General features: G+C 37.6%; 1 protein-coding gene across 1 annotated transcript in view; it reads right to left on the reverse strand.

Annotated features, from left to right (window-relative positions):
• The window catches only part of TRHDE (thyrotropin-releasing hormone degrading enzyme), a 205,995-nt gene that overhangs the window by 87,853 nt on the left and 105,894 nt on the right, over positions 1 to 12,248 (reverse strand). The gene's annotated exons all lie outside the window — the stretch shown is intronic.

Here is a 12,248-nt window from a genome sequence, read left to right on the forward strand (position 1 = left end):
ACTCTTTCTCTACTCATACCTGGTTCTTATCCCTTTGCACCTTCAGGCAAAACAGATAGATCTAAAAAATTTCTTTTGTTTCAAGAGTTATTCTAATTCTCAGTACTTACTCCAAGAGACAGACAGATACTTCCCACAGTAGCTTTCTTTAAGGCATTTCTTTTGAATTTTCTCATTTTCTCTCAGAATCACAACTGTATTTTCCCCTTGCACAAGTTCTCTATTTCAAGAAAAAATATCCTAGTATACTTAGTACTGGTCACTGCATGAGAGGGAGGACATTTTTGATTTAAAGTCAGTGAATCAAAGGCCATAAGAAAACATGGTTCTCGAGTAGGTTCAGGAATTAGACTAATGCTTAATTTAAAAATAGAAGAAAAAGAGACATCTCACAGAGTCAAAAATTCCCAGATTCTAAAGCCAAAAGGACTATTAGAACAATGTATTCTGACTTCCTGCACTAACAGAGGTCGAACAGTAATTCAGGGAAAAATGTTTCACATTACTACACACACTTGTCACAACTAATATTTACTCTCATAAGGTAAATGTGCAGCTTTTGATGAATTTGAATTTACCTAAAAAAAAAAAAAAAAAAAAAAAAAGAGAGAGAGAGAGAGAAAACTTCAGCTTTCAGTACAATATTTTCTTTGTCTTTTCCTGCTAGACTTAAGTTTAAAATAGTTTTGGAATTCAACACTTGTCCAATTTTTAGGCCATTTAACATGTCCCACTCATTTTTTGCATAGTGTCTATTTTTAAAGTATTGAAGAAATTATCTGTAATAACCAACATTTAAAATAATTCTGAAAATCAAAAATACTAGTAAATTATTAGTAAATCTTAAGAAAACACTAGACCAAGACATAGACACACATAAAAAAAAAAAATAAAAAAATTATACAATTCTTCTCACAAGTAACATTTAGCCACATTGGATGGAACTATGGATGACCCTTCCACACCAAGCAAAATAAAAAAGCAATTAAAGACTGAATAGGAGATCCAAGGCATAGACACAGGACTACTCTCTCAGGATCCATCTGTTTTCAGAGCTACTTTAGAAGTACTTTCTACCAACGACTTACCTTCAGGAAACCAAGAAGTCCTACTTGCACCTTCAAGAACAACAATATACTCGTCCTGGCTCTGCCACCTTTCCCACACAGGGAAGGCAAACACCTTATTGAATTATTTGCCAAAGGATAGTATAGGAAAGAAGAAAGAAGGAAAAGAAAGGGATTCTAGAGAAAAAGTAGAAAACAGAAAACCAAATCCTGAAGGGAAAATAACAAAGTGTCTTGGGGATAAGAGACAAGAAATGGAAGCAAATGCAGCCCTGGGTGTAGAAAGAAAATAAATGGGAGCAAGAAAAGAGGAAATAACTTATTTCAACCTTTCTTGCACTTTGAAAGCAGACAGAACAGAGAATAGCAATACCTCTGTAAGAACAGCAGAAGTAATTGATACATTTCCATCTCTGGAAAGGAGAGGGAAAGGCAGCAAACACTGGCAATTCTGACTGGAGATGAAAAGAAATGGGGTTTCAGGAAGAAGGATTAAAGAGCAAGAGTTACGTAGAATAACTGGCATAAGATGAGGGGCTTACTAAAAAGAGGATCTTGGAGGATGACCCTAAGCAGAACATCATGGGAGATAAAGAAGGTATGTGCAGCAAATTCACTTACAGAAGCAATGGGACACAAGGCCATGGGATCATCTACATGGGCCAACTGCCTATCTGCCTAGCAAGCAGTGAACTACAGGTCTTGTGCTTCCATCCCTTCTGAAAGCTCCTCAGACCCAGACCTAAATTTATAGAAAAATCCTAAATCACAACATAATTGTCCTGAGCAGAGGATGGAACCTGTCAGCATTATTCTCTGAATGCCCTGACATGCAACTCATCTGCTCCCCTCTTCACTCTAAGGGCCACTTCTGCTCTGCCAACATTTGTCCAACCAAGAAACGATGTATGGAGTCTTGAAAAGTGAATCTGGCTCTCCAACAGGGCAGAATGACCATTTATTGAAAATTTAAATGCTTTCCTCCAGGCAGGGGATGACTCAATACCTTGTCAAGAGGTGAAACACATTGGTTTAACAGATCTAGTGGAAAGCAATTTTTTCCTATTAAAAAAAATGTAGCTATGTTCCTGCCAGTGTAAAATCTGACTCACCTTAAGCCATTGTACCCGATCTTAATAAAAGTTTACTCAGACAAATATACTGGACATTCAGATAATGATTAATGGCACTACCTGGCTCTGCTGAAGCACTGTTGATTAGCAGAACTCGTGAGGGCTTCATAAGATATTGTTCTCAATATCCTACAAATTAAAGGGAAACTGAGGCATGCCATAGTGAAATCATTTGCCAGAGATCACCCAGAATGTTCCTCATATAACCTATGACACAGCCAAAGCTTCCTCAGGCTCAGCATTGCTATAGGAAAAAAAGGTAGAGCACAGCAGCTACTCCATGGAAATTAACTGCACACACAGTTGTTTTCTGCAAAGTATTCCTTAGAAAAAAAGCATTCTCATGAGCAATTATCCAACACTGTTTGAAGTGCCGTAAGTTTATGTTCTTTCTTTCCCTGGAGAAACTGGTTTGCACACTCACGTGATTATAAAGATCATCTACAATTAAAATTAAAATTCCTTTATATGTGAGCTGAACTTGTCTTTGAAATTGACAAAATGCAGAGTTCCAGGTAGGGCATTTCAGTCTAATTCTCTCCATTCCAACATAAAATAATGTGATTTCAACCTTGATCTCAGATTAAATGAAACTAATTTTGAAAGATTCACTCCTACCTTTTTTGGTGCTATGGCATCACTGCAGGTCACAATTAATTTAAGGTAACTGAATTCTTGGACATTGAATTATCTAATTTTATTATATGTGATTTCTTAAAACTAATTGCTTCAGTGGCAACTTGCATCCTGTAGTCATTTTTTTTCTTTAATAGGAAAAAAAATAAGTCTCACGTATGAACCCACAAAAATATTACGACTGCATACAACACAGCACTGTTGTATAGCCACACAGGAGGGCCTATATCTGAATAAAAGCAGGTATCTGTAGCATCAGTGTCTACAATTACTTTTGTTGTTTAGACTTTTTTTACAGTTAATGGACAGCACCAGTCACTTCTGGGTACACTTTATCTCATCTTAAAGTAGATCTCTACACAGGTCTGGAGAATTGTACTCTAAAAGCACTCGTCTCTTGTCATTCACACCAAAAGTAACCTTAGTTGACTAGCTCATATGTATGTATCTGCACTGAAGGCATCTAGAGAAGGTGAGATGAATCCAACTGCATTGTCCAAAAAGACCATACAGAGACTGATTCCCCAATCTGTGAAAACAGTTCTGTATTAGTAAATAGTTCCCAAGAATTTCAGAAATGTGGAGATATATAAAACAGGTGTGACATCACACTTTTCTATCTATACATTTGTATAACAAAAATCATAACTTGCTTTATTCTACATTGTCATACTTTCCTATTAAAACAAACAAACAAACAAACATAAAAACAAAACAAAAACAAATAAAGAAACCCCCCACACACACTCAAAAAAACCCAACAAAACACCAAACAGAAAATGTAGGTATTAAGAAAGGGGCCTGAAGAAAGGGCAGTGTGCTTGCTCACTGCAGGAGACAGCCACTTAAAATAATGAACTGGTGAAGCAGGTGCAGTGAAGGACACAATGTAAAAATCAGTAAACCATCACAGAGGATTATGTAGAAGCTAGGAGGCAAGGGCAAGGGGCCATGTGTGAAGAGATACAAATGAGCTGTAAACTCGTCCAGCATTAGTCTTTTAAGGACCAGAAACTTTTGGTATTCTAAAAAGTACATACGAGAGAAAAATGTCACCAACACAAAACAGAAACCAAGAACTTCAGCTGGCTCTTGTGAGGGCAAAATAACCTATCATTTGTAAATGCCTTAGAGTGGGGGAAGGCAGAGAGAGCACAAAAGGCTGATCCAGAAAAAGCATAGCTCTTCTGTCCTCTTTCCCACCAAAACATGTCATTTTTTCTTAGAACATCAACTTCAGTTGTACACAGCTGAGCCAGCTGCCTGATTCCCTTTAAAGGCAAAGGAGAGAGAAGAAAGCACTTCAGCTCATCCTGATTCATCTCATCCAAAGACATGCATCTAAAATAGGAGAGATTAATTTCACCCTAAAAGCTCCTGTTTATCTTCACTGATAATACAGGGAGGTTAGAGGACTAGAAAATCACAGGATTCTACACAGTGAACATCCCTAGTGAGATTACACAAATGCCTCTGAAGATATTTTATCCTGCAACTGACAGAGCAACCTTAGAAAATATGAAAGCATAAACAGTGCAAAAAACACCTCCCTGACTCTGCAAAGTCTTAGACAGCATCTGGCAGGCTCAGCTACCCATTTATCTCATGTAATGCTGAAAATCAGAAATCATAATGAAAGCTGTTTGTTTTTATTTTGTTCAGAATGATCTCTTTTGTGACATGAAACCTAAAATCAGGAAGAATCCAGTATGAAAATCACCATCATGGTATCCAAGGTGTAAGCAGAGAGTGAGGTGCTGATGAGAGGAGCACTGGACTACCAACAAAAATTACATAACTGGATTTCTAAAAAGAAAAAGCAGAAAAAAAAAAAAAAAGTCGTATATCGATTTTCCAGAAAACCTCCACACATCCATTTTGCTTTTTCTTCTCTCATAAAAAAAAAAAAAAGCCAACATTGAATACAGGTGATTTATTAACATTCTCCTGTTGTGCAGTAATCAGTTCAAAATCAGCCTTGATTAATATGTAATAGGACTGCTTGTTTTTCAAATACAATGGGACACAGATAGGAGGCCTACAGTTATCTTTCTGTATGCTGGAATTCCTGCAATTCAAGATTAGGATTACTTTCTCTCTAGCTAAGGGAAATGTGAGTAATTCTATCCTCTACCCCAATTACAGTAATTTTTATTCATATTACTGTTGTTTGAGCTATTATAATCAATAATAACTTCTTCTAATCACCTTCATGGATTAAACCAAGGCTCAGACCACATACAGGCACTCACAAAGGTACTGCTCTTTCATAAAGAGCTCCTGATTTAAGATGAGACTCAATATAGAAAGTTTGATGGCTACGAATAAATTCCTGATATATACTAGTATTCTTGGCTTTTTTAATTAATCAGTTACATAACACACACATTAAATAGCTTCCTCCTTAAACGATTTATCCTGAGTTATAGGTGAGGTGCCCTGTCGAGGACTTTTTAAAATCCAGTGTCTACTGACTCCCTCCAAGAACAGCAGCTGGTTAGTGAGACAGAACCTCCTTTGGCAGCAGTTATGTCAAGGCAAGACCAACATACTTATCCATGTGCTCAGTTATCTTTTTCTTTATATGCTACAGAGTCTTCAACTTGCTGGAAAAGGAAGTCAAACACATCAGCCTAGAGCTCTCAAGACTTCCCCTGGAGCTATTTCTTTACATTACCCCAGCAGTTCTCTGACAAAACAGCAGTTTGTAAGAAAAGTCTATGTTCCATTGACAGAAGTTCTGCAGCTCCACATCTGGTTACCTTCAGAAGGGGTAGATGGATGCCAGCCAGCTCTGTAGACCTCCTAGCAACTAATCGAGTTCTTTTAGTTAGTGCTTCCCATACACCTACCAGAAAATGATCCTGCAACCTACTTGTTACAAAGAATAACCTGAGCACAGGAATCAAAAAAAGCAGGAAAGACCAGTACAAATAATTGGTTGCAAATCTCTGCTATATCCTTAAAAATCTGAGTCCCCCTTTTACACTTTGGCCATGATGTAGCCCCTCATCCAGTAAGGTAAAGTCAAATCTGCCATATACACTCAAGTCAGGCATGAACTACCTTAGTAGAATCACTTCAGATTGCACAGAAACTCTCAAATTTTGGCTAATATATACTGATTGAAAGTATGTTTTCTTCACTAAACATGACAAAGAAATATTTTTTTAGAAATGCAAATGTAATAAAAGCAGCATAAAGGTTGGAGTCTTTTATTTAAAATGTTGAACATATTTTTACAGCACTCTATGAAATAGAATCCTAAGGGTATTCACAATCAAATGGGTTCCTAAGTAAATTATTATAATTTCATTTCAGTTCAAAGTTCCTGAATTCATACATTAATCTTTATTTCTCAAAATCTTAGATAATTCTGTGATTCTACGTTCGTTTCAAATATTAAAAGAGCATGTTACCATGCACTCATACCATGAATGCACATTATTTTTGTAATGCAAACGCTAGCCAACATGTAATATCCAAGTCACGTTTTCTAAAACAATCATTCTTTGCTGGTATTAAGCAATCACAGCTGGATGCCCCATGAAATTTAGCTTATTGGGAAAAACACAGCATAAAAGAACAATGTACATCAAACACGTAGCAAAAATATGTCATTCAAAAGAGGTATCTTACATAAATTAAAAAAAAAACCCACAACACAAAAAAAACAAAAAACAAACTCCGCACAACCAAAATTACATCTGTCAAATCCTTGAGAAATTTAGCACAAATAATATGCTTTAATTAAGTCACACCTGCAAAATTTACTCAAGTGCAGATACAGAATAGTGTACACATGTAAATGAATTACCTAGAAACTTGGTCAACTGGGCTGACACTACATGTAGTGCACTGAATTAACAAAACTGTTACCCTCAGCACATTAACAAAGAGGACCAGGAGATGGGACATGTCTAGCTATAATGTCTGTTGAGCAACTCATGTGACCTTAACAAATCAATGGATATCCTTTTGATCTCTTCTAAGAACAATTGAAATCTGGTTAATCACTTTCAAATCCAGATTTTGCATTTAAACTGTGGTTCCTTAAGCAAACATATTCACCATACACACTTGCTTTTTCCCCTGGAGGCAAGTCCAATCATTCCTCAGCTCCGACTCAGAAGGTCATGCTGAAATGTATTTTACCTTCCTACCACTGTAAGCTGAACTGTCTTTTATGGTACATGACACTGATACTTGTGGAACAAGCATGTCCTGTCCATGCCACCAGTTTCAACACAGTGGTGTGGTGGGCTCCTCAGAGACCTCTGCTAAAGTCTTTCTATTGAGCTGTAAAAGCAGAGATAATTGCAAAGCCTCCTCTGGAATTCTTCAGCTCTCTCAATGCAAAATGTCTCATCTCTGGGAACTGCAGAAGTACTCACTAAGAAATTCTTTTCAGGGAATTAATTAGACTGTATCATGAGTCATCAGCACTAAATCCCTCTTTCTTTTTCAGAAACTGAGCACTGTAATACACCAGTTTGGCTATTTTCTATATTCTCCAATGACATCTACAAAATCTACAAAAAAAAAGGAAGCTTAATGTATGTGAATTTGATGACTGTGAATGCTTCCTTATTTGATTAGGGTAACAGAATGTATTTGTTTAAACAAGTAATCATGTGCCTATGTTTTCCTCCCTGTGGCAGAAATGCAAAAGGTTCAAATTAATTCCTAGAGGCTTTCCCTTTGGAAAACCCACATAAAAGCTGTAAGAAGTAAGGAAGGACTTAAGTATATGAAGCCTATGGAGCATACTAGAAAAAAATGTGATAATATGAGCCTAATCCTGAAGTTTTCAGTCCAGGCGTTAATTACACACTGAAGTACCTTAAACACGTAAGCAACCCAACTTAATTTTCACAGCTTATGTATTATTAAGCACATAACTACATACTTGGCTGCATCTGGGTCTGACTGGTTTCCCTGCACTTGGTAATAAATTGTTTAAAAGTAAGAGACTACATTTATTAAGGAGCCCCCAAAAAAATATGTCTACTTGATTTTAACAGTACAGACTAGAAAAAAAATAATCAGTCATTCAATTTATCTTCTTTATAGTAACACAGAATTTCCAATTGATACTTGCTTATCAGGCTGTGCAAGTTAATCTGTTCTTGATACGCAACAATCCAATCAGGATATATTTTCATAAACAAACTTACACTATTTTTAAAACTTTACATACAGTGTGGATGAGCCAATATTTTTAAAATCAGCAAATATACCTATAAACTGTTATGTACTATGCTAAATCATCAAAGACTCATAAAGTTAGTTTATGTTGGTTTTATAGATTATAAGGCCATTTATCTGATGCCAAAACACCACTAAAAAAGCAACATTATATTCAAGGAGGGCTTTTCACTGGGAACTCATAATCATTTTCTATTCTGACAGACACAGCTGTTCTAGGGCTGGATAATACTAAAAATGGTCAGATGGTAAGCTGAGCTTCAGTGATATGTTTGTCTTAGACATAAATCCTGTTGCGAATTTTAGGAACATGACACGATGAACAAAATTCAGAAGTAAATGACCATAACTAAATCAGGTTCTTCAGGTGAATAGTGTCACATCATTTTCCTTGAATAATAAAATGTATCAATCGCCAAGGAAAAAAATGCTATCAGGACCCCATTTACAACAGGAGCTTTATTTAGCCTTACCACCAAAATCTCTATTATGTGTGCTGACACCACTGACAAGGGCAGAAGAATGTTATACTTTTTCATTACTTGCTTGTATGAGGAAATCTTCAAGGATGGAAAAACACAAGAGGTTGATGACATTATTTCCATAGATGGGACATCACCAGGACTCAAGTAAGCAGCAAATAAATCAGTGTATCTTAACACCTGCTATATTATGAATCTCTTATATTAATAAAACTAGCTGCACAAATCTTTGTTTTCCATTAAAAGTACCAACAAAGATTTTTCCCTTTTATGATGGATACTTAGAGAAATGTTTACATGCTCATCACTACTTTACTTCAAATGCATCACCATTTTATCAACCAGCTCCAAAGAAAATCCAAAAGCAAATTAAGTAAAATAAAATTCAAAATTTGTTATGATTCTCCATTGATGACTAACTTAGGGATCAGTATGATCTGATAGCTATCTATTAATTCAGCCAATGTGTTGTGTAGTGATATCTCCTAGCACTGTGTTGTTGTGTTTTGGTTTTTTTTTAACTAAAGCATTATACTATAATAAAACAAAGATTTTGAAAGTCTTAGTTAATTTATCATTACCAACCACGTCTCAAAGATTGAAATCAGGTCTGTTTGACCAGGTTTCTTTCCATGAAGCATGAAGATTCATTTTTTATTTAGTTAACTAATACCACATAAGGATCTCAATCCTTTTGCCTAGGACTGTTTTGCAACAAACTATAGTTAACAAGCCATTCTACTTGTCCTCTTTTAAGCTTCAGAAATTCTCCAGTATTTACACATACCTTTAAACACAAAAATCAAAACATTGTAGCAGAGGTTGGTCCAGAGAGTTCTATCTTGAAGAGAGGTCCTGCAGGATCATATTTGGATCAAAATATTGATAATATTTTTATGTGAAGATTCTTTTTTTTACTCCATTACATTCAGTTTACTTTCTATTTTCAATTGTTACAATTTGTTCCAGGTTACTTCAACCCTTTTAATTGTCACTCTTGTTTTACTGATCTGAATTAGTACATGTCAGCAAATTACAGCAATACAACTTTTTTATTATGATATTACGATTAAATGTTTTATTAACATCTGTGCTCCATTTTTATTATTTGCAATCAAGCCCATGCACAGTTGTCCCCAGCATGGAGAACAATGCTGCTGAAGGACTGTAGGTGCATCTCTGTTTATCTATCACACATAGTGATTCCTATGTTTCTTTTTCAGAAAATAGGTAGTGCACAATAGGTAGCATGACAGATTAATGACAGTTTGTTTTGAGTCAGGAAGGTGCTCAGAACCCTAACTCAAGACAGGTGTTTAAACTATCTTGAAGCACCTGCCTAGTTTTTTGTACTAGTACCCACTGGCTGGAACAGAACAGCCTGCATGCTTCAAGTCAGGCACTCTTGGGACAGCTCTGAACTTGAAGGTTTCACTGATTTGGAGTTTTGATGGCTTTCATATTGGAAGCAGCAATGACCTACAACCTTTTTTCTCTAAACAAAGAAAATATTTTCATTACAAGACACTCCATTACAGTGCATTAAGGACAAACGGCTTCTGAAAGGATCTTCTGTAATCTGGGCACTGACCTGCTGCACCTGCAAGTCATGGAACAGAAAACATCATCATGCAAATGCATACCCAGGAGTTAATGGCCTTCAAAGATAACTTCATGGCTAAATTAGTCAGGGAGAACAAAAAGCTCTCCCTTTACACTGCTTAATGGGTTGCTGGATTGTACTGTCAGATTTTTAACTCGCTTTAACACAGTCCCCCACAACATCCTTCTCTCTTAGTTGAAGAGATATGGGTTTGATGGATGTTCAGTGGATAAGGAATTGGCTGCATGGTCATATCCAGAGGGTAGTGGTCAATGGCATAAGGTCCAGATGGAAAATGGTGACAGGTGGTGTCTCTCAGGAGTCTGTACTGGGACTAGTATTGCTTAATATCTGCATTAATGATATTGAGAGTGGCACTGAAAGCACCCTCAACAAGTTTGATGATGACACCAAGCTGGGTGGTATGGTAATACGCCAGAGGGATGGGATACCATCCACAGGGACCTGGACCAGATGGAGAAGTGGGCCCAGGAGAACTTCATGAGGTTCAACAAAGCCAGGTGCAGAGTCCTGCACCTGGGCTGGGTCACACGTGGATATGATTACAGGCTGGAGGAAGACATGCTAGAGAGCAGCCCCGTGGAAAAAGACCTGGGGGTTCTAGTGGATCAAAAGCTGGACATGAGCCATCAATGTGCAACTGCAGCCCAGAAGACCAACTGTATCCTGGACTGCCTCAAAATAAGTGTGGCCAGCAGACCAAGGGAGGTGATTCTGCCACTCTGTGCTGCTCTGGTGAGACCTCACCTCGAGCACTGTGTCCAGCTCTGGAGCTCCAACACAGGAAGGATATGAATCTGTTGGAGCATGTCCAGAGGAGAGCAACACAAATTATCAAAGGGCTCAAGCACCTCTCTGATGAAGACAGGCTGAGGGAGCTGGTGTTGTTCAGCCTGAAGAAGAAAAGACTCCAGGGGGAATTTACAGCAACTTTCCAATACCTGAAAGGAGCCTATCAGAAGGCTGAGGAAGATCTGTTCACTAGGGCACGTAACAATAGGACAAGGAGTAATGGTTTTAAGCTAGAAAAGGGTAATTTAGTTTGGCCATTAGGAAAAAGTTAATATGAGGGTGGTAGATCACTGGAATGGGTTGCCTAGGGAGGTGGGGGAGGCCCCATCCCTGGAGACAGTAAAGGTCAGGCTTTATGGGGCTCTGAGCAATCTGTTCTCATTGTAGAACCCCTCTTCTGGCAGGGGGTTGGACTAGATGACCTTTAGAGGTCCCTTCCAACCCAAGACATTCTATGATTCCATTATTTCAATTCCTTAAATTCTCCTTTGATAGAAGTATTATTCTAACATACAGGTAACCTGAGCATTTTTTTGCTCATTTTTTTAATTGAACAGATTTCCTAATCCAGAACACTGGCTTTGATGGGAGGCCAAGAGCATGATCCCCCTTTACGATTAGAAATATATCTTCCTTCCATCACTCAGACACAGAAAGCAGGGGAAAGAAAAGAAAAGAAAAAAAAATAATAATTTCAAAGCAGCAACACAGAGCTAAGAAGGAAAAGGAAATTGTACATTGAAAGGTTTAGGAAATATTAACTGTTCGCATTACAAAACTAGGGCTAGTAAATTATCTCACTGCTGAGATGAATTTTGCTTACAGGGAGGAAAAAAGAGGAATGTTCTTCCCTGTTCTAGTCATCCTCTTTCTTGTTTTGATTACTGTTTGTCACTTGCCAAGACATATTCTACTGGGGGTATTTTTATAGTTACACTTCATCATACGGGTCTTGACTGCCCTGATTGCTGCCAGAATCTTCAACCAGCACTCCTCAAAGCATGCAGCTGACTGACTGAAACGACATCAGATGTTATCTGGCTCTCTACAGTGTCCTTGGTGGCCTTTCATCCATTCTCTTATCTGGCCGTGACTGCTCACCTGGGGCTATGACACCTTTAGTTCTGTCCTAGGATCTCTCTCCCTCACACTGTTCTGGGTCTGGCTGCTCCCTTTGAGATGCAGCTGCCTTATTTCTCCATTTTATTACAGCTGGTTGTGCCTTTCTGATTGTTGCTCCTCATGTTATTCTTGCTGCACTCTCTCCTTCTCTGTTGATGCAGCTCTCCAGAGCTATGATTCCTGC

The sequence above is a fragment of the Chaetura pelagica genome, unplaced genomic scaffold, assembly GCF_000747805.2.
Source record: "Chaetura pelagica isolate M959 unplaced genomic scaffold, ChaPel_1.0 scaffold288, whole genome shotgun sequence".
NCBI classification, from domain to species: Eukaryota; Metazoa; Chordata; class Aves; order Apodiformes; family Apodidae; genus Chaetura; species Chaetura pelagica.